Source organism: Schistocerca piceifrons, chromosome 7 (genome assembly GCF_021461385.2).
Source record: "Schistocerca piceifrons isolate TAMUIC-IGC-003096 chromosome 7, iqSchPice1.1, whole genome shotgun sequence".
Classification (NCBI taxonomy): domain Eukaryota; kingdom Metazoa; phylum Arthropoda; class Insecta; order Orthoptera; family Acrididae; genus Schistocerca; species Schistocerca piceifrons.
This window is the reverse complement of record NC_060144.1, coordinates 225118422-225139402: the sequence shown is the minus strand read 5'-3', so window position 1 is coordinate 225139402 and position 20981 is coordinate 225118422.

Here is a 20981-nt window from a genome sequence, read left to right as displayed (position 1 = left end):
AATAGGTCCCTGAGGTATTTTCATCGAAGATTCTGATTGTGTGAAGGCAACCCGGATCAAAAGGTCAAATCAGAAAACCCCTTCGCGTAATCAATCCGTACGTCTTCTGAACACAATCGAGAACTGACGGATCGGGGATCGATTTATAATCTCTCTCTCTTTTTAAGTCGTACTAAAAATGGCCACACAGGATAGCCGTTTAAGTACGCAGTCTAGCGTTAGGTTGAATTTTGTCAGTAAATGTTACCAACCAACAGTTACAGCATCACTATTATTATTTACAACTATTTCTTATACAGAATAAGAGAGTTCCTAACGCCAGACGATCCACAGTGGATACCCAGATATGCTGTGCCCACTACAATCATAACTGGCGATGTCGTTGGGACAACACAGGAACATGTAGTGGTCGTGTGATGTGGAGCTCCATTTTCAGTAATGGCCTTAGAACGGAGTGCTCCTAAGCATTTGTGCCTGCACCACCATTGTGCACTATCGTCAGGTCTGCCAGATCGCTGCCTATCCTGAATTACACAAAGGGGGATCTTCCAGCTTCTACATTTTGTGATGAGACTTGGTCGTCCAGTACCATGCGACCTACTTATCATTTCACCATCCTTCAACCACTTTCCATACGAGCTCACGAGAGTAGTACGCCAACAAGCGGCTAGCTTTCCCGTTTCAGAGATTCTCGTTTGCAACCGTAGAGCCACAAGAAAAACAGCTCATATCAGAGGACGTCCACATTTGTAGCCCTTATCTTCGCTGTAATGACTGTCCATTCGTAATCTCTTACGTTTACATTCCTTCCTTACTGCGTGACGTGCACGCAACATCACCGGGATGCATCCAACCTTGTGGTGGGCAGTGATCGTAAAGTTCTGGCTTATCAGTGTACACCTCTGTCGCCTTGAATACATTGCATAGCGCACGGTGTAGGATCCATCGTATCAATAGCAGCAAATTGGATTCTTCCTATATCCTAGAACGAGGACAACATTTTTGTCTGTATGCCTCTATAGTCTCTTGCCACACTCATATAACACCTGCCCGACACATACGACGAAGACAGTAGGGCTACTGCACACACTACTGTACGCAATATTTTGTTTGAACGACGTCGACTTGTTCCTTTCGTTTTCAATTTAAATTTCTAGAGCATATCTGTTACCCTTACACCTGGAAAATGTCCAACTATTACGATGGTACGAGCGCGTCTCAGAATTTCCTTCAACATCTGCTATCAGTCCAAGTTGATAAGGAACAGAAATATCGTAGTAGACACCAGCCGCTGACAGAATCTATATTGGATTTTTCATCGAATGTGCTGCGAAATTAAGCCTTTTCTAGCTAATATTGGTTGAGAATTTCTTGGACACTTCTATGTGACTGCAAAGGAGAGTGATCTGCTATACTGGTTTACAGAATGGTAAAACCAACACACGGAACTTATGTACGCTGTAGGGCACCACAGTTTTTTCTAAACTCTTTTAGTGCTCTCGCGGTGCATACACGAGGAATAGAATGAATGAATATGCCTAGAGGGAGGGTACTGGAAAAGTACGATATATCTTCTACGTGAACCACATGGAAGACCCTAATACAGCCTATTTTACTGCCCTATCCTTTTCAGGCTGCATCAAATAGGTATAACTGCAGATTTAGAGATATTTCGGAGTCGCGTTACTAGCTTCGTTAAGTCCAGCTTAACCCATTATGAAGTATATTCGGAATGTGGACTGTCAGACAGTTGTCTAGTAATGCTCTAGAATCTGACTCGCAAGACTGTTTGTCCTTATTTCTTGGAACGTGCGTATCGTTTACCCGGGGGGTTCCTGGGAAATTAAACAAGCAGCCTCTTACTTGCTTTCTGTGCTACTGAATTTAGATTATCGTTGAGTCTACAACTACCGTATCTGAATCTGGCGAAATAGAGGTTATTAATCTGAGTCCACTTTTGTCGTTTTCTCTTGCTTGATTATCTGGTAGTCGCAGTCACTTTGAAAATCAGTTTAAGTTGCTGCTGTACTCACTCCTCCATCTGGTCTGTATGAAACAGGTCTCTCATTCCGTTGCATGGTTTACATGTCGAAAAATTCACTGTTTTACACATAGGGTTTCAATCAAGACTGAGATACAACTGCTCCGTGAGGGTTTCGACTTTTTTATGCTCCAATTTAAAGTTATTTGTGTCTGATACGGAGCGGGCTGAAGTGCACCCTCCTGCAATACACCAATGGTAGGGTGGCATTATCGGTCCTCACTGTGTTGTTATATACGCTGTGCGAATCATTGTCCCTGTAAGTTCTTCGAAAAGAGCGTTTCTCCCACGAGATAATTTCACCTACTGCAAGAATAAATATATCTCTAGCAATAATTAGTCTTAATACACTGAAGCGCGAAAAAAATTGTTATAGGCATGCTTATTCAAATACAGAGATATGTAAACAGGTAGAATACAACGCTGCCGTTGGCAATGCCTATATAAGACAACAAGTGTCTGGCGCGGTTGTTATATCGGTTACTGCTGCTAAAATAGCACATTATCAACATTTAAGTGAGTCTGAACGTGGTGTTATAGTCGGTGCACGAGCAATGGGACACAGCATCTCAGAGGTATCGATGAAGTTGGGATTTTCCCGTACGACAATTTCCCGAGTGTTTCGTGAATATCAGGAAACCGGTAAACATCAAATCTCCGACATCGCTGCGGCTGGAAAAAGATACTGCAAGAATGGGACCAACGATTACTGTAGAGAATAGTTCAACGTGACAGAAGAGTAACTCTCCAGCAAATTGCTGCAGATTTTAGTGCTGAGCCATCAGCAAGTGTCAGCGTGCGAATCATTCAACGAAGCATCATCGGTATGGGCTTTCGGAGCCGAAGGCACACTTGTGTTCCCTTGATGACTGCCTGACACAAAGCTTTATGCCTCGCCTGGTCTCGTAAACACCGACATGGGCCTGTTGATGACTGGAAACATGTTGCCTGGTCGGAAAAGGCTCGTTTAAAATTCTATCAAGCGGATGAAGGTGTACGTGTATGGAGACAACCTCATGAATCTACCGACCCTGTATGTCAGCAGGTTACTGCCCAAGCTGGTGGAAGCTCTGCGATTGTGTGGGGTGTGTGCACTTGGAGTGATATGGGACCCCTGATTCGTCTAGATGCGACTCTGACCAGTGACATGTACGTAAGCATCCTGTCTAATCACGTGCATCCATTCTTGTCCATTGCGCATTCCGACGGACTTGTGCAATTCCAGCAGGGCAATGCGACACCCCACCCGTCCAGAATTACTACAGAGTCCTTCCAGGAACACTCTTCTGAGTTTAAACATTCCGCTGGCCACCAAACTCCCCAGACATGAACATTATTGAGCATATCTGGGATGCCTTGCAACGTGCTGTTCAGAAGAGATCTCTCCGTACTCTTACGGATTTATGGACAGCCCTGCAGGATTCATGGTGTAAGTTCCCTCCAGCAGTACTTCAGACATTTTTCAGTCCGTGCCACATCGTGCTGCAGCACTTCTGCGTGCTCGCAGGGGCCTTAATGGATGTTAGGCAGTTTCTTTTGTCCTTCAGTGTACGTAAAAGAGCTATCCAATATGTATAATACCACAACCCTTTGGAGCATTGTACATTTTCTACCTGTTTTGAGAGGTTTGTTTTACTAGTTTTGCTGAATATTATTCTTGTAAATATATTGTCGAGTTACAAATGCTATTTATTATTTAAGAAAGAGAATACGGATTGAATGTTAACATTTTGTAAGTAGACACGCTGGCCTGGTCAGAAAAAAGATATTGTCAAAGATTGTAATAAACTGTAAATGCTTAATCGCTGTAAGCTGTAAATGCATAATCGCTGTGTGTGCGAGCGCACAAAAAAAAAAAAAAAATGCATGAAGAAACGGTTGATGTCGTTGGTTGTGTGCATTTATCGGTGTGGCTATGCAAAAGTCAAAAGTGTGGAGATAAAAAGTCTGTTTCCGAAGTGCGGAGCAGTGGAGACTGAAATGGTTGGTTTGGTGGATGTTTAATATGGGCAAGCTATGGCATTTACTGGGAACAGTACAAATGCAGCAAGAGTAATTCACATAAAATCAAGAGTACTATGGGCCCTTGTTATTGGCTATGGTATGGCAAGAAGATAAACCTGTGCCCTATTTTACCGCTAAATGAAGCCACTCGACAAACCAACGGCACCACAAAGTGAAGTAAGATCTAGATCTTTTATAACTAGAAGCGTAATAGGTTGACCAGATAGTTGGAATTTTATTGCTTAAATGACATTGTTGTCGTGCATATTGTCACGTAAATAATTCTCCTAAGTCATCATCCAAGTAGTATCCATCCTATCACCTTGTATGAACCGAGATAATCAGAAAATGAACTGTAAACGAAGTGAACATTAATTTATTAGATTATCAAAACATAATTTTCAAAATTTTTGGACAATTACATAATAATAAAATCTTTGGCTGTAGTAAGAATAATGTTAGAAACAGAATGATGCTAAAGTCGGTACTAATTCATTGGCTAAAAATAGAGTAACTTTTATAATAAAAAATTGGAAGTAAAACTTTACTTCATTTGTACACTGAATTTCATCGTCAAAGCACATTCCTAATTTATAGCTTATGGCATAATTTATAACTTATATTAAAAAGAAACAGCTGAGTAACTGTTAGGTAAAGGACAGTCCTTACCAGTGAGTAAATAAGTTCGAACCATCTTTCTGCTTACTACTATTACGACAGTCAGTATCACGGTGAGTACCGTAACACAAATTTTCTGTACACAGCCAATAAACAATCTTACTTTTATTGATATTTGAAAATTAATATAATATGGTGTATGTGTTTGTTGTCTGATTACTATTTGACTACTTTGGCTCGTGTGGTGCAAAGTATTTGAAAGTGTGCGTTAGGTACTGTTCCTACGTCATGACGCCAGTAACTAGTCTTACGTAAGATTGCTTACGTATAAAGTTCAGTTTCAATTTAATTATTCTTGTTCCGGTGAGGAACTGGCCACCGTTGGTTCTGTTCATTGATGAAAACCTTGAGAACCTTTCTTTCCAAATTTTTCACTACCTACTGTTAATTAAAAACTAGTTAATTAATAAAAATCTATAAAGTTAACCAAACCTTGTTTCTAAACGTCATTGCTAAAGTACTGAACAGTGGCGATTCGGTTATAACTTCATCCACTTCTCTCGGTTTTACATTATTCTTCGGAGTAGATGTCTTAGCCCCACAGATTAGGGACTTTAGGTAAACGGTCATATAGAAAAGCCTAATTATCTGGAGAGGTAGGAGGATTATATATGTGAATTTTATATTACGTGATTCGTAGATGATACAGGGTGTTTCAAAAATGACCGGTATATTTGAAACGGCAATAAAAACTAAACGAGCAGCGATAGAAATACACCGCTTGTTGCAATATGCTTGGGACAACAGTACATTTTCAGGCAGACAAACTTTCGAAATTACAGTAGTTACAATTTTCAACAACAGATGGCGCTGCTGTCTGGGAAACTCTATAGTACGATATTTTCCACAAATCCACCATGCGTAGCAATAATATGGCGTAGTCTCTGAATGAAATTACCCGAAACCTTTGACAACGTGTCTCGCGGAATGGCTTCACATGCAAATGAGATGTACTGCTTCAGCTGTTCAATTGTTTCTGGATTCTGGCGGTACACCTGGTCTTTCAAGTGTCCCCACAGAAAGAAGTCTCAGGGGTTCATGTCTGGCGAATAGGCAGGCCAATCCACGTCGCCTCCTGTATGTTTCGGATAGCCCAAAGCAATCACACGATCATCGAAATATTCATTCAGGAAATTAAAGACGTCGGCCGTGCGATGTGGCCGGGCACCATCTTGCATAAACCACGAGGTGTTCGCAGTGTCGTCTAAGGCAGTTTGTACCGCCACAAATTCACGAAGAATGTCCAGATAGCGTGATGCAGTAATCGTTTCGGATCTGAAAAATGGGCCAATGATTCCTTTGGAAGAAATGGCGGCCCAGACCAGTACTTTTTGAGGATGCAGGGACGATGGGACTGCAACATGGGGCTTTTCGGTTCCCCATATGCGCCAGTTCTGTTTATTGACGAAGCCGTCCAGGTAAAAATAAGCTTCGTCAGTAAACCAAATGCTGCCCACATGCATATCGCCGTCATCAATCCTGTGCACTATATCGTTAGCGAATGTCTCTCGTGCAGCAATGGTAGCGGCGCTGAGGGGTTGCCGCGTTTGAATTTTGTATGGATAGAGGTGTAAACTCTGGCGCATAAGACGATACGTGGACGTTGGCGTCATTTGGACCGCAGCTGCAACACGGCGAACGGAAACCTGAGGCCGCAGTTGGATCACCTGCTGCACTAGCTGCGCGTAGCCCTCTGTGGTTGCCGTACGCGGTCGCCCTACTTTTCCAGCACGTTCATCCGTCACGTTCCCAGTCCGTTGAAATTTTTAAAAAAGATCCTTTATTGTATCGCTTTTCGGTCCTTTGGTTACATTAAACCTCCGTTGAAAACTTCGTCTTGTTGCAACAACACAGTGTTATAGGCGGTGGAATTCCAACACCAGAAAAATCCTCTGTTCTAAGGAATAAACCATGTTGTCTACAGCACAAATGCACGTTGTGAACAGCACACGCTTACAGAAGAAAGACGACGTACAGAATGGCGCACCCACAGACTGCGTTGTCTTCTATATCTTTCACATCACTTGCAGCGCCATCTGTTGTTGAAAATTGTAACTACTGTAATTTCGAAAGTTTGTCCGCCTGAAAATGTACTGTTGTCCCAAGCATATTGCAACAAACGGTGTATTTCTATCGCTGCTCGTTTAGTTTTTATTGCCGTTTCAAATATACCAGTCATTTTTGAAACACCCTGTAAGAGGCTTTAAGCTTCATACGAGCTATTCGTTAAATACTGATCAAATAAAAAAAACTTTTTCCGAAGCTTATTCACAGCAAACGCAATGTTAAACGAAAGTCTAGAAATATTGCTTGCCGAGTAAAGTATTTTGGTGATTAACGGGAATTTCATTCTTCCTAATATCGCACCTCTCATGTTATCAAGAAGTATGCGCTGCCGTCTAGCGGGAACTAGCTTAACTGGCGTCTAGCGGATAGGTTGACAGTCTTGTAAAAGCGTTGGTGAGGATAGCAGTTGCGTTTAGGAGGTAAACTCATTCTTTTTCTTTTCTTCTTTTCTTGGCGCAGCCCGGACGTTTTTGAAGAGGTCATCAAAAAAATGATCTTCCTGTTTAAAGAACATTACTTTCTTAACCTACGAAAAGTGATTACAACAACATTACAATACAGTTTGAGCAGTTGATAGTTTTGCCGGTAGCGTCAGTCATATCGCAATGTCTTATTGTTCCTAACGCCCACCCTCACAGCAGCCCAAGTGTCACAGTGTGCAACTTTATGAACACAAAATCACTGAAACGATTGCTAACACTTTGTCGCTTTACTAGCGTTCTCCAGCACGTTTTAATTTATTGTTGCATGTATCTATTAAATCTTCAAATGTGTGTGAAATCTTATGAGACTTAACTGCTAAGTTCATCAGTCCCTAAGATTACACACTACTTAACCTAAATTATCCTAAGGACAAACACACACTCATGCCCGAGGGAGGACTCGAACCTCCGCCGGGACCAGCCGCACAGTCCATGACTGCACCGCCTTTACCGCTCGGCTAATCCCGCGCGGCGTATCTATTAAAAGAGAAACCTGTGGACTGAGAAAAACATCAGGAGAGGCATCATGGTAGTACGAAATAAGGAAATGGATCTGGGCCGCGTGTCAAAATATTTGGAAGTTCCAGATTCAACACCGAAAGACAAACAAAATTATGTAGACAAGGATGTAAATAAATTAGCTTCTGCGAAGCCAGGTGGGAATCCTGTGATTGGCAATAAGCTGAAACAATCATTTGTCAGCTATTCCTTGGATGTGGAGACAAGGTTCTATAGTATGACTGCAAAGGATGTGAATAAAATGGTCAGTCTTTCTGCAGAAAAAATTCTGTTTGATAACCTTTCAAGGAAGAGAATACTGCAGTGGAATGGAAGTGGTTCGACTCATTCAGGGGAAGACAGTCTGAATGAAGTCTGAAAAAGTTGTATCCAACCACTATGAAATGCTTAAGGGGTTTTCGACAAGAGTATGTTAGACAGGTTTTTGTTTTTTTTACGAACGACATGGAAGGGATAAATCATGACAGTGAAAGATTGAGCGATTGTACCGAAAGAGGCGTTACAGTAAACCACCATAAGCAAATCAGCCGAACAAATGGCATCCATATAGTGAGTATACCACGTCACTACTGAAACAAAATGCAATCACCTAACAGAGGTTTCGTGTTCCCTCTGAGAAACTACTATCATCAGGAAACAGAAAGAAATGATCAAAGAAACTTGTAGCAAGAAAAGTAACATATCTTCGTGTTAAAAGATATTTCCCAAACCTACAAATAATCACCCACATTAAAAACAGCTGAACATCAATGTAAAGTAACTGGACTTTATCCTTTGGACACAGATGTATTCAAAGAACAGCTTTAGTAGTTGACTCATCCGAGTCTGCAAACCAGCATAGAGACCAAGAAGACTCATTCTCTCCATCCCCAACTCAATCCTGTCGTCGATGTGAAACAAGTCGGGTTAGACCTAGAAAAATCTCAGTTCCAGCCTGGAGTATGGTCCCAGTGGCCTCGAACCACCACTGAAAACCAGAGTGATCATCAATCACAAGTCAGTGTTAATCCTTAACGATATCGTGTAGCAGTGTTTTTCTGACGTATGTAAATCCCTTACCGTAACCGAACGCGGAAAAATATGAAATAAATTAAACAAAACGAACAATTTGGTCAGCAACAGTCCTGACAAGCACAGACTATAAACTGAAGCTTTGTGAAGATGTCGCTAAAAGGGGGGGAGGTGGGGCAGGGAATGATGCCCAAAATATTTTTGTCGATACACCAGAGGAACGCCATAAATCTGTACGAAAAACTGAAAAGAAAAAGAAAACTGTTCTTGCGAAGAGAACTGTAAGAACTAAGAAAAGATATATCAAACTTGACATATTATCAGTGACATGTTCCGAATAAGATGACGATCACCATCATCCAGTGACACTATCTACAGACGACGGAGAAAGTGAAAATGATTACTTGTGGCCTTTGTAAAACTAGCTTCACTCAGCGTATATAGTTGTTGTTGTTGTTGTGGTCTTCAGTCCTGAGACTGGTTTGATGCAGCTCTCCATGCTACTCTATCCTGTGCAAGCTTTTTCATCTCCCAGTACCTACTGCAACCTACAACCTTCTGAATCTGCTTAGTGTATTCATCTCTTGGTCTCCCTCTACGATTTTTACCCTCCACGCTGCCCTCCAATACTAAATTGGTGATCCCTTGATGCCTCAGAACATGTCCTAACAACCGATCCCTTCTTCTGGTCAAGTTGTGCCACAAACTTCTCCTCTCCCCAATCCTATTCAATACTTCCTCATTAGTTATGTGGTCTACCCATCTAATCTTCAGCATTCTTCTGTAGCACCACATTTCGAAATCTTCTATTCTCTTCTTGTCCAAACTATTTATCGTCCATGTTTCACTTCCATACATGGCTACACTCCATACGAATACTTTCAGAAATGACTTCCTGACACTTAAATCAATACTGGATGTTAACAAATTTCTCTTCTTCAGAAACGCTTTCCTTGCTATTGCCAGCCTACATTTTATATCCTCTCTACTTCGACCATCATCAGTTATTTTGCTCCCCAAATAGCAAAACTCCTTTACTACTTTAAGTGCCTCATTTCCTAATCTAATTCCCTCAGCATCACCCGACTTAATTAGACTACATTCCATTATCCTTGTTTTGCTTTTGTTGATGTTCATCTTATATCCTCCTTTCAAGACACTGTCCATTCCATTCAACTGCTCTTCCAAGTCCTTTGATGTCTCTGAATTTTAATACCTACTCCGAATTTTTCTTTTGTTTCCTTCACTGGTTGCTCAATATACAGGTTGAACAACATCGGGGAGAGGCTACAACCCTGTCTTACTCCCTTCCCAACCACTGCTTCCCTTTCATGTCCCTCGACTCTTATAACTGCCATCTGGTTTCTGTACAAATTGTAAATAGCCTTTCGTTCCCTGTATTTTACCCCTGCCACCTTTAGAATTTGAAAGAGAGTATTCCAGTCAACATTGTCAAAAGCTTTCTCTAAGTCTACAAATGCTAGAAACGTAGGTTTGCCTTTCCTTAATCTTTCTTCTAAGATAAGCCGTAAGGTCAGTATTGCCACACGTGTTCCAGTGTTTCTACGGAATCCAAACTGATCTTCCCCGAGGTTGGCTTCTACTAGTTTTTCCATTCGTCTGTAAAGAATTCGTGTTAGTATTTTGCAGCTGTAACTTATTAAGCTGATAGTTCGGTAATTTTCACATCTGTCAACACCTGCTTTCTTTGGGATTGGAATTATTATATTCTTCTTGAAGTCTGAGGGTATTTCGCCTGTTTCATACATCTTGCTCACCAGATGGTAGAGTTTTGTCAGGACTGGCTCTCCCACGGCCGTCAGTAGTTCCAATGGAATATTGTCTACTCCGGGGGCCTTGTTTCGACTCAGGTCTTTCAGTGCTCTGTCAAACTCTTCACGCAGTATCGTATCTCCCATTTCATCTTCATCTACATCCTCTTCCATTTCCATAATATTGTCCTCAAGTACATCGCCCTTGTATAGACCCTCTATATACTCCTTCCACCTTTCTGCTTTCCCTTCTTTGCTTAGAACTGGGTTTCCATCTGAGCTCTTGATATTCATACAAGTGTTTCTCCTTTCTCCAAAGGTCTCTTTAATTTTCCTGTAGGCGGTATCTATCTTACCCCTAGTGAGATAGGCCTCTACATCCTTACATTTGTCCTCTAGCCATCCCTGCTTAGCCATTTTGCACTTCCTGTCGATCTCATTTTTGAGACGTTTGTATTCCGTTTTGCCTGTTTCACTTACTGCATTTTTATATTTTCTCCTTGCATCAATCAAATTCAATATTTCTTCTGTTACCCAAGGATTTCTACTAGCCCTCGTCTTTTTACCTACTTGATCCTCTGCTGCCTTCACTACTTCATCCCTCAAAGCTACCCATTCTTCTTCTACTGTATTTATTTCCCCCATTCCTGTCAATTGCTCCCTTATGCTCTCCCTGAATCTCTGTACAACCTCTGGTTCTTTTAGTTTATCCAGGTCCCATCTCCTTAAATTCCCACCTTTTTGCAGTTTCTTCAGTTTTAATCTACAGGTCATAACCAATAGATTGTGGTCAGAGTCCCCATCTGCCCCTGGAAATGTCTTACAATTTAAAACCTGGTTCCTAAATCTCTGTCTTACCATTATATAATCTATCTGATACCTTTTAGTATCTCCAGGATTCTTCCATGTATACAACCTTCTTTTACGATTCTTGAACCAAGTGTTAGCTATGATTAAGTTATGCTCTGTGCAAAATTCCACCAGACGGCTTCCTCTTTCATTTCTTAGCCCCAATCCATATTCACCTACGATGTTTCCTTCTCTCCCTTTTCCTACTCTCGAATTCCACTCACCCATGACTATTAAATTTTCGTCTCCATTCACTACCTGAATAATTTCTTTTATCTCATGATACATTTCTTCAATTTCTTCGTCATCTGCAGAGCTAGTTGGCATATAAACTTGTACTACTGTAGTAGGTGTGGGCTTCGTGTCTATCTTGGCCACAATAATGCGTTCACTATGCTGTTTGTAGTAGCTTACCCGCAGTCCTATTTTTTTATTCATTATTAAACCTACTCCTGCATTACCCCTATTTTATTTTGTATTTAAAACCCTGTAGTCACCTGACCAGAAGTCTTGTTCCTCCTGCCACCGAACTTCCCTAATTCCCACTATATCTAACTTTAACCTATCCATTTCCCTTTTTAAATTTTCTAACCTACCTGCCCGATTAAGGGATCTGACATTCCACGCTCCGATCCGTAGAACGCCAGTTTTCTTTCTCCTGATAACGACGTCCTCCTGAGCAGTCCCCGCCCGGAGATCCGAATGGGGGACTATTTTACCTCCGGGATATTTAACCCAAGAGGACGCCATCATCATTTAACCATACAGTAAAGCAGAATGCCCTCGGGAAAAATTACGGCTTTAGTTTCCCCTTGCTTTCAGCCGTTCGCAGTACCAGCACAGCAAGGCCGTTTTGGTTATTGTTACAAGGCCAGATCAGTCAATCATCCAGACTGTTGCCCTTGCAACTACTGAAAAGGCTGCTGCCCCTCTTCAGGAACCACACGTTTGTCTGGCCTCTCAACAGATACCCCTCCGTTGTGGTTGCACCTACGGTACGGCAATCTGTATCGCTGAGGCACGCAAGCCTCCCCACCAACGGCAAGATCCATGGTTCATGGTTGTAGGAAAATTATTTGCATAAAATGTCACGTGTGATGTCGTGAACAGTGTTCTTCAGTTGCTGATCACATAACTGTCATCTGTTGTCGATGCGTTTCCGGTGTAAAATTGCTTACTGAAAAAATAAACTGCGTTCATTATTAAATTTAATAATACAATGGGCGACCAAAAAGTTTTCGAATTAGTGCATTGCTGCAGCGTGTATGCATGCAAGTCAGCGCGACGGCGATGTGGGTGTATAAGCACCGACATGGGGGCAGGTGTTTAGTGCGGCATTCGAACGGGAACTTTTCGATCGCCCCTTATACTTTAAGTTATTCACTTCATGTTTACCCCGTTCACACTTATTTTTATGGTTTTTAAGCATAGTATTTTTGATATTGTCCCACGTGTTATTAGGAGTTCACCCAGTACGGTATTAGGAACACTTTCGTCTAATTATTCAACTGCTGAGATTATTTATTTTTTGTTTGTTATTATGAGGGTACCAGATTTTGCAGTTTAACATAATGTATAGTGTATTAAATACCTTACTGACGTCCTAATAAGATAAACCATTTTCATTAAAAAATATAAAATTTATTACACATTTAAAAAAATGGTGTGATGTTAGGACCTCACTCCTGTTTCAGTAAGTTCGGTAGGTTTTTAGTTACGACGTGGTAAGTTTTGTTTCCTGTACGGTAAAATTTCATCCGTTAAATAAATTAACATAGTAATCACCAAAATAAATCCTTTCATACGGTTAGCGACACTATAGAGATATATGCCGCAAGTGGATTTCGGATTTTCTTACCTGTTTTGTAAAGAGATACAGAGTTTAAAGCGACTTCTTTATCGTCGTGGAGAACAAAGCTCTGTAAAGGCTGCTTGAGCACAGTATTAGTAACTAAATGTGAAACTTTCTACCTTCACCGTCAGTTGCCAACTACTTTAAATCAGACTAAAGAGAGAGTTGAGTTGTAAGACTTCGTTGTGAAACATATCGAAGTAATAAATAAGCGGTCACGCAGTACATCTCGCAATTAGGAAACGAAGATGGTCACGTACACACAGCGAGCTTACTTCAATCACAAGGCCATATCATCAGCATATTGCCGTCGTAAGGACACTGCTGTACGGAAGTTGAAACGACCGACAGTACACGTTAAATATGGGCCTAATAAGCAGTTTGAACCCGAAGTTGTAACCTATTTTTTACAGGATTTATAGGGAGGTACTCAAATACTTACCTCATTTCGTCATCGAGATACTATTTGTATTAATTAAATAGGGTAGCATTCGTCATGGTAGATCGGGGAAACAGAATTTTAATGTAGTATAGTATTAGCTCAGAAAATCGGCATTGTCGATGTTCATTTTGCCAATGGCAGCTGCTTCGAGTATCTATAACGCACCTTTGTAATCCTTTGTGGAAACGCCTCTTTATATCTCTACGGATGGCTATTGTTTCCGCTTACAGCCGTTTGCACTTAGTCAAAAGCTGTCAAAAGCGCTGGCAGGTGAAGGGATTCCTTCAGTTGACTCGACTGTAGAATTTTATTAGTAGCAGAGAATAAGTGTAATGAAAGTTAATGCATGATGCGGCAATTTTTCACGCATTTCAATGTTTATGACGTAATATCTCTTGAACTATGTGTCGCTTGATGATATAAACGGGTGGTTTGAAAAGTTCTCGGAATCACCACGAGAGGTCAGCGCATCGAGTTGTTCACGTGATATGCATTGGACTGTTCTCTGTAAACACGTGGTCCGTCAGTGCTCTTGGAAGAGAGATGTGGCGTTGTCTTGGCTCTATTGTTGTTCACGCGTAGTGATTTGCGAATATGGAAAACTCGAGATTCAAGCAGTGTTTAAGTACTTCGTAAAGAAAAGTATGAAACCAAAGGACATTCATGCCAATTTCCAGAATACATTGCGACACTCTGCTCCTTCATATTCAACTGTTGCCAAGTGGACAAATGAATTTAAATTTGGTCTGGAGAGCTTAGATGATGATCCGCGCAGTGGTCGGCCAAGATGTGTCACTACTCCAGAAATCATTGCAGAAGTGTACAAAACAGTCATGGAGGATCGCCGATTGAAAGTGAGTGAAATTGCTCGCGCTTGCCAGATGTCATCTGAAAGGGTACATCACATTTTAATTGAAGATTATCTGCAAATTGGGTCCCGCGACTCTTGACGCTGGATCAAAAACGCATATCGGAACAAAGTTTGACGCGTTTTAGGAGAAACGAACAAGATTTATTGCGCCGGCTTCTGGCCACAGATGAAACTTGGGTGCATTAGTATACCCCAGAGACAAAACAACAGTCAAAGCACTGGAAACATGCTGATTCACCTCTACCAAAGAAAGCAAAGACAATTACTTCGGCGTGAAAGGTCTTGTCACCAGTGTTCTTGGATGCGAAGGAGATTCTGTTCGTAGATTATCTTCCCACTGGGCAAACTATTACTGGAGAATACTCTGCTAACCTCCTGGACAAAATGCAACAAAAGATATGCGAAAGAAGGCCAGGTTTAGCAAGGAAGACAGTCATCTTCCATCAAGACAATGACCGCCCGCATACATGTGACGTAGCCATTGCAAAATTACAGGAACTAAGATATGAATTGTTGCCACACTGCCTTATTCACCTGATAAGCCTTCGTCAGATTTTCATCTCTTCGCCAAACTGAAAATTTTTCTTGGCGAACGAAGATTCACCTTCAACATGGCACTGATAGTCGGAGTTGACAACTATTTTGCAGTCTGGAGGAAACTCATTTTCGAGATGGGATAAAGGCACTGGGACATCGTTGGATCAAGTGCATTAATCAACAAGGAGACTACACTGAAAAATAAAAAAAAGGCTCAGTGATGTAACTACTTTTTTTAAATTTCGTTCCGAGAACTTTTCAAACCATCCTCGTATTTTGGTAGTTACATTCACCGGTATATGTGGATACTATCTGCGAAATATGTTGCAAATAGAGTTACTAGCAAAGAAGTAATAAATTTAATCGTCATGCACGATGCAGTAGTTTTGCACGCATCTTAGTGTTTATAACGTCATACCTCCTGAACTATGACAGGTAGGTGGTTCTACCCCATAGTGGTTGTTGCGTGATAGTAAGGAATGTGTGTACCAAGTTTGGTTGAAATCGGTCCAGTTGTTTAGGAGGAGATGTGTAACATACACACATACAAATTCCATTTTTACAATGCTCGTATGTATAGATTAGTTGTCCGCCTCCACAAGTGAGGGTTCAGGGAGGCTGACTATAATGTGGAGCCTCGAGTTCGACCTCTCTTTGGTTGGTATTCAGTCCTGCTGACCCTGCACCTACCGATGTGGACAGTTTGTGTTTCAATACCATTACTTTTCACACTACATACTTAACGATTTGAAGAGACTAAACATCTAAGATAACCAATCTCTTATTCACCTCCCATGACGGAATTTGTGTATCCTATCTGTCTGCACCTAGAGTACATATATCCCGTGTGGAAGCTTTGGAACATTTTCTTTTGCGTAATGTGACGTGTATCACTAATCCGCCTACTGTGGTGTGTGAAACCACCAAATCCAGAAAAGCAGGCTTATCAGCTGTCGACTATAGCTCTCGGTCATGCTCATCTCCCTGTATCCCAAAAGCGACGCGTTAACGCTCTCGGCTATCCAAGTGCGTCACAATATATGAATAACTTTGGAAGTTCCATGAGGGTTTTCGCAGATGATGCTGTTGTCTACATAGAAATCACAACGTTAGAAAATTGTAGCGAAATAGTGGAAGACCTTAACCCTCAACATAAACTAAAGCAACGTATTGCTCACAAACTGGCAGAAAGACCCATTATTGTGTGGTTACACAATTGCAGGACAATCATTGGATGCAGTCACATCCATAAAATGTCTAGGAATGTGCGTATGGAGCAATTTAAAGTGCAACGGCCACGTAATACTAATCGCAAGTACAGCAAATGCCAGACAGTTTCACTGGAAGAATCCTCAAGAAGTGCAGTTCACCCACAAAGGTGGAAGGTTACAAAACCCTCGTGCGACCAATACTAGAATATCGCTTATGAGTCTGGGACCCCAACCAGATAGCACTGACCAAGAAAATAGAGAAAAATCCAAAGAAGAGCACCGCGTCTCATTACAGATCCATTTACTAAACGCGAAAGCGACACGGAGACGCTCAGCCAAATCCAGTGGCAGACACCGAAAGAGGGGCGTTCTGCATCACGTTGTTGTTTAGTTTTAAAGATCCGGGAGCGAACGTTCCTAGAAGAAACAAACAACATATTGCTTTCTGCTACGTACATTTTTCGAAAAGTCGATGATGACAAAATTAGAGAAATCTGAGTTCACTCTGAGGCTAAGCAGCCATTCACAACTGGAAATGCTCTACACTACACAACATAAGGTGCCTTTCGGCCTATATAGAGATGTATGAAGGACGTGTCCGTGTCGTATAGATCACTGATACATCTTTGCAATGTTTTCCTAATATTTAACCAGGCTGTAATAAAAATTTAGCGTCAAATTATAACAAATAGTTTAAAATTCGAAAATAAGTACTTTGAGATAAAGAATGGACGAACTAAAACTAATATTTTGAGGGTTATAGGGGGTGAGAGGTTTGGAATCAGTGGTTAGTGAGGCACTTGTTTATGAACTGTTTATGTTTCATAGTAAACAACTGACTGCCACATCTCTGTTGTGGGCGCTATCTTGAAAGTCAATAAATAATCAACTATGTATGTGTCTAAAGCCGACATTACTGTTTCATACAGTTCATAAATTGCTGATGCAGATGGTGCAGTACCTGTTACAGGACTTTTTATACATGTGATTAGCGTTTGGAGCAGCAAGTTGTGGTGCTCGGAAAGCCAAGAATATGTGAAGAAAATAATTCCGCAACAGGCTTCATCTTAACTGGACGAATATTAACACAGTAGATGGAAACACAGGAGTAACTGCATCGTTCACGGAAATCTGAACTAAATTCTCGAGATAGAACTTGACGATGATCATACTTCGTCACAGTTGAACCACTATGATTATCAGTATAGTTACAGATCTTTTTAGAACAAAAATGATTCATTGTACCAATATAAGTGTTCAATAAATGACGAGATTCGAACACAGCATATGCAGAGTCAATTGTTACGCCTTAGGCGCTTGCGCAGACACTACTACTCAAAACATTATGTGAAGTGCATCATAATGGGACAGCATTTGTTACACCTAACCACGTACTACAACAGAGCTAAATATGGGCAAAATCGGTACCTGTTGGGTGCATGCTTCCGTTCTAAGCGCGCTGGTCCAGCAATTGTAACATCCACGAGATAAATTTTAGCTACAGTATGACGAGAGGAAATTATGCCTGTAACAGTTATAAACATTATCTATTCGGCATATGAAAAAATAGTGAAAACGATGATAAATATTAATTATTTATATAATATTGTATGATGTAATTGGACATATCGATGTGTATCATACAAAGACAATGATAATTGTTAATTCCTTTAATGATCTGCGTTTGTCTTCCTTTGTTTTTACCTTTTGTTGGTTGGCTTTTGTAGGTTGCGGACTCATATCAAACTGAGGTCTGTTAAGAAATTGTAATTATTTGTTAATTATTGCTTGAGAATAGAGTTCATTATTATTATAAATATGAGTGAATAATTATTCGTAACTTTAATTCCTCTCTCAGTAAACATTATCTGTGTTAATTATTTCTTTCCGCTGCAAGAAGCGCAGCCATTGACAATAGCGATTTGTATCGCGTTTGTATCTGTTTTCCTTATAAAGAAATCAAATGTTTGCTTGATGAAGTCTAAATAGTGCACAACATGAAAGTAAAGTTTAATAAGCATTTCAAATACTTATCTTTTTTGCTCTAACAATAGAAAGTCTCTATCAATTGTCTGCTGCAATCTTAACAATTATCTCAGCGGCAAATTCAAATTACGCAACTCTGCAGACATAAATGGCGAACATAATACAAATGTGTAAAAATAAATGTACACCGCTGGTCCCGAACACATTTTAATGAAAATAATTCGAATCAGATTGGTTCTTTAAAAACAGTGCTCATAGCACGATCCTTATAACAAACTTTTCTAGCTGATGTATGGAGCCGAAATTAATTAAGCACGAGTTGCCAAGAATATTGTTTCAGGTAACATACGTCATTGTTGTGCGCGGCTGATATTTGGTGGTTTTAATGATCATTTTGCTGAAGATAACTTTCCATCATAATCAATAGTTGTATGAATCTGTTGTATGAAATGTGATTTAGTGACACTTACACAACTTACAGACAACACTTTAACACAACGTTAACTTGGAGTTCTTTAGGAACTTGACCAAATCTTTAGGCGGGAGAAAAATTATTTACTAATTACTCAATGTAATAAAATAAGATTATCATTTTCATTTACAAATTAGTTAAATATCAAACCACTGAATAAAACAGCGAACACCACATAATGTATGTAGAATTGAAGTGGTGAGGAGATGGGTAGTGTTTGGATAGTTCAGTCGCTAGGAGTATCGACAATGAAAGGCAAGGTGCCGTCTCGAGTCCCAACCAACCACAGAGTCATTATATCTCAAGAAGATTCAACCACGCATAACAAAACAAAATTTAGTCAACGTAACACCATCTCAGCAAGAGGTGAGAATTTTTCACCTAGCCCTCAAAGTTTGCCAAACTGCTTGAAAGGTTGTTACATTATTAGAAGTGGAAGTTTTGTGGCGATATTGACCACACTGAACACTTTTCTTGAAAAAGTGTGTAAAAGAGACTCTCTGGATTCCAAGGTTCATGTAATTGTCAAGTCGTTAGTCTGCGTGGGCAAGCACTCCGGTGTCGTGTGTTGGGCAAAGCAGATGTGTGTGCTGGTGTGTAGTCCCGATTTCGGAAACTGGTTGCAGCTTGATGTACTGCAGAAACTGTCGTGTTCGGGGTACTCCCTCCATTTTAGTTCGTAAATTTTCGTTACTCGCATTGTTTGACTGTTTGGTACTGTTGTTCCAAGTAATACAGATTATGCATGAATTTAGGAATGTACATCATTCTTAACGCCTTCCCTTTAAAAGTGATCATTGTAAAAGCAGTTTCACTTCATACATTAATGATAGGAAATTTCTATTCAGTATTCAGAGTGATTGTAATTGTTCACAACCAAGATTAGTATTGTATGCTTGTTTATATTCTTCAGTTGTTGATGTTACAAAATTGAAGTTAGGTTATTTCTCAAATTATTCTCTACTGAGCCTCCACATCCCACTTGCTGTTTAAAAGTTTTTACAATATAAATATTCGAACTTCCATTGTAGCTTGCGAGATCCGAGTGCTAACTTGTGAACTGTTGCCGCTTAGCACACTTGCTTTGCACTGAGCAATTTGTATATCAGTAATTGCAAAAGCAACGTGTTCCAGAGAAATGGAATTGCGTTGTAACAACCTAATTCTCCGTCGTTGTACATGTAAACCAAGTGACATTCATGCACGTAGTTACTATAAACACAGACGCTTCACACCCAGTACAATTAATGATTACATGCACCAACTGTAAGCTTTCTATAAAAATTTATCTATAAATGAAAATAAGGAATATTCTCATTTAAAAACTTTATTCTCGTGTAGCAGCTGTAGAGCAATACGGACTGTTGGTTGGTCCTCTGTTGCGCGTGTGAACATTGCTATGAAGCAAATCGTTCAACTTAGTGAAACACTGAATTTGAAATAAGGAAAATTAATCCAATTCAATGCTAGAAGTACCTTATTATGTATGCAATGAAAATAATTTAACTGGAACTGATTATTGAAGTACATTATTAACGTTGTGTTCGTGATATGAAGTGCAATTTCTGACTTGAAATGTACTCAGAAATAAAATACTACGTTACTCAGAAAAATAACTGTTTGAGATTTCCTACTGTGTTCACTGTAAATTAATCTGCTTGCTTAGCACAGCACATGAAAAATCTGACTACGAAGTGTTTCCTCATCAGAAGGCAAAGTGAAATCTGCTGTGAGATTTACGTAACTTACCTCATGCTCAGCATGTTGTTTTGTGGCTGATGTATTGACATTCTCGAAAGCAAACAGAAATCAGCAGATGCAGTAGCTAGAGAAAAAAATAAATGAACTACTCACCATAATATTTAATTTTTCATTGTCAGAAACAATCCGTGGTTTCGTGTTGCGTAAGTTGCAATGCACACACTACAAAATATTCAAAACCACTATGAATGATGGTGAAGGGTTTTACTTTTAGGAAAATCGTTCCTGAATAAATTAAACTCTGATTATTTTCAAAACGACTGTTCTACGTTAGAAGACCTTAACAATTACGAAATTCTCTGAATAGAAAAGTTACATACATTCCAGGATGCAGTTGCATTGTTTGTGACATAATGAAAACAAAGAGATCAAATTAACACTAATAATGAATGTTTTTAGTTTTCTAAGGAATAAAGATTTCAGTCA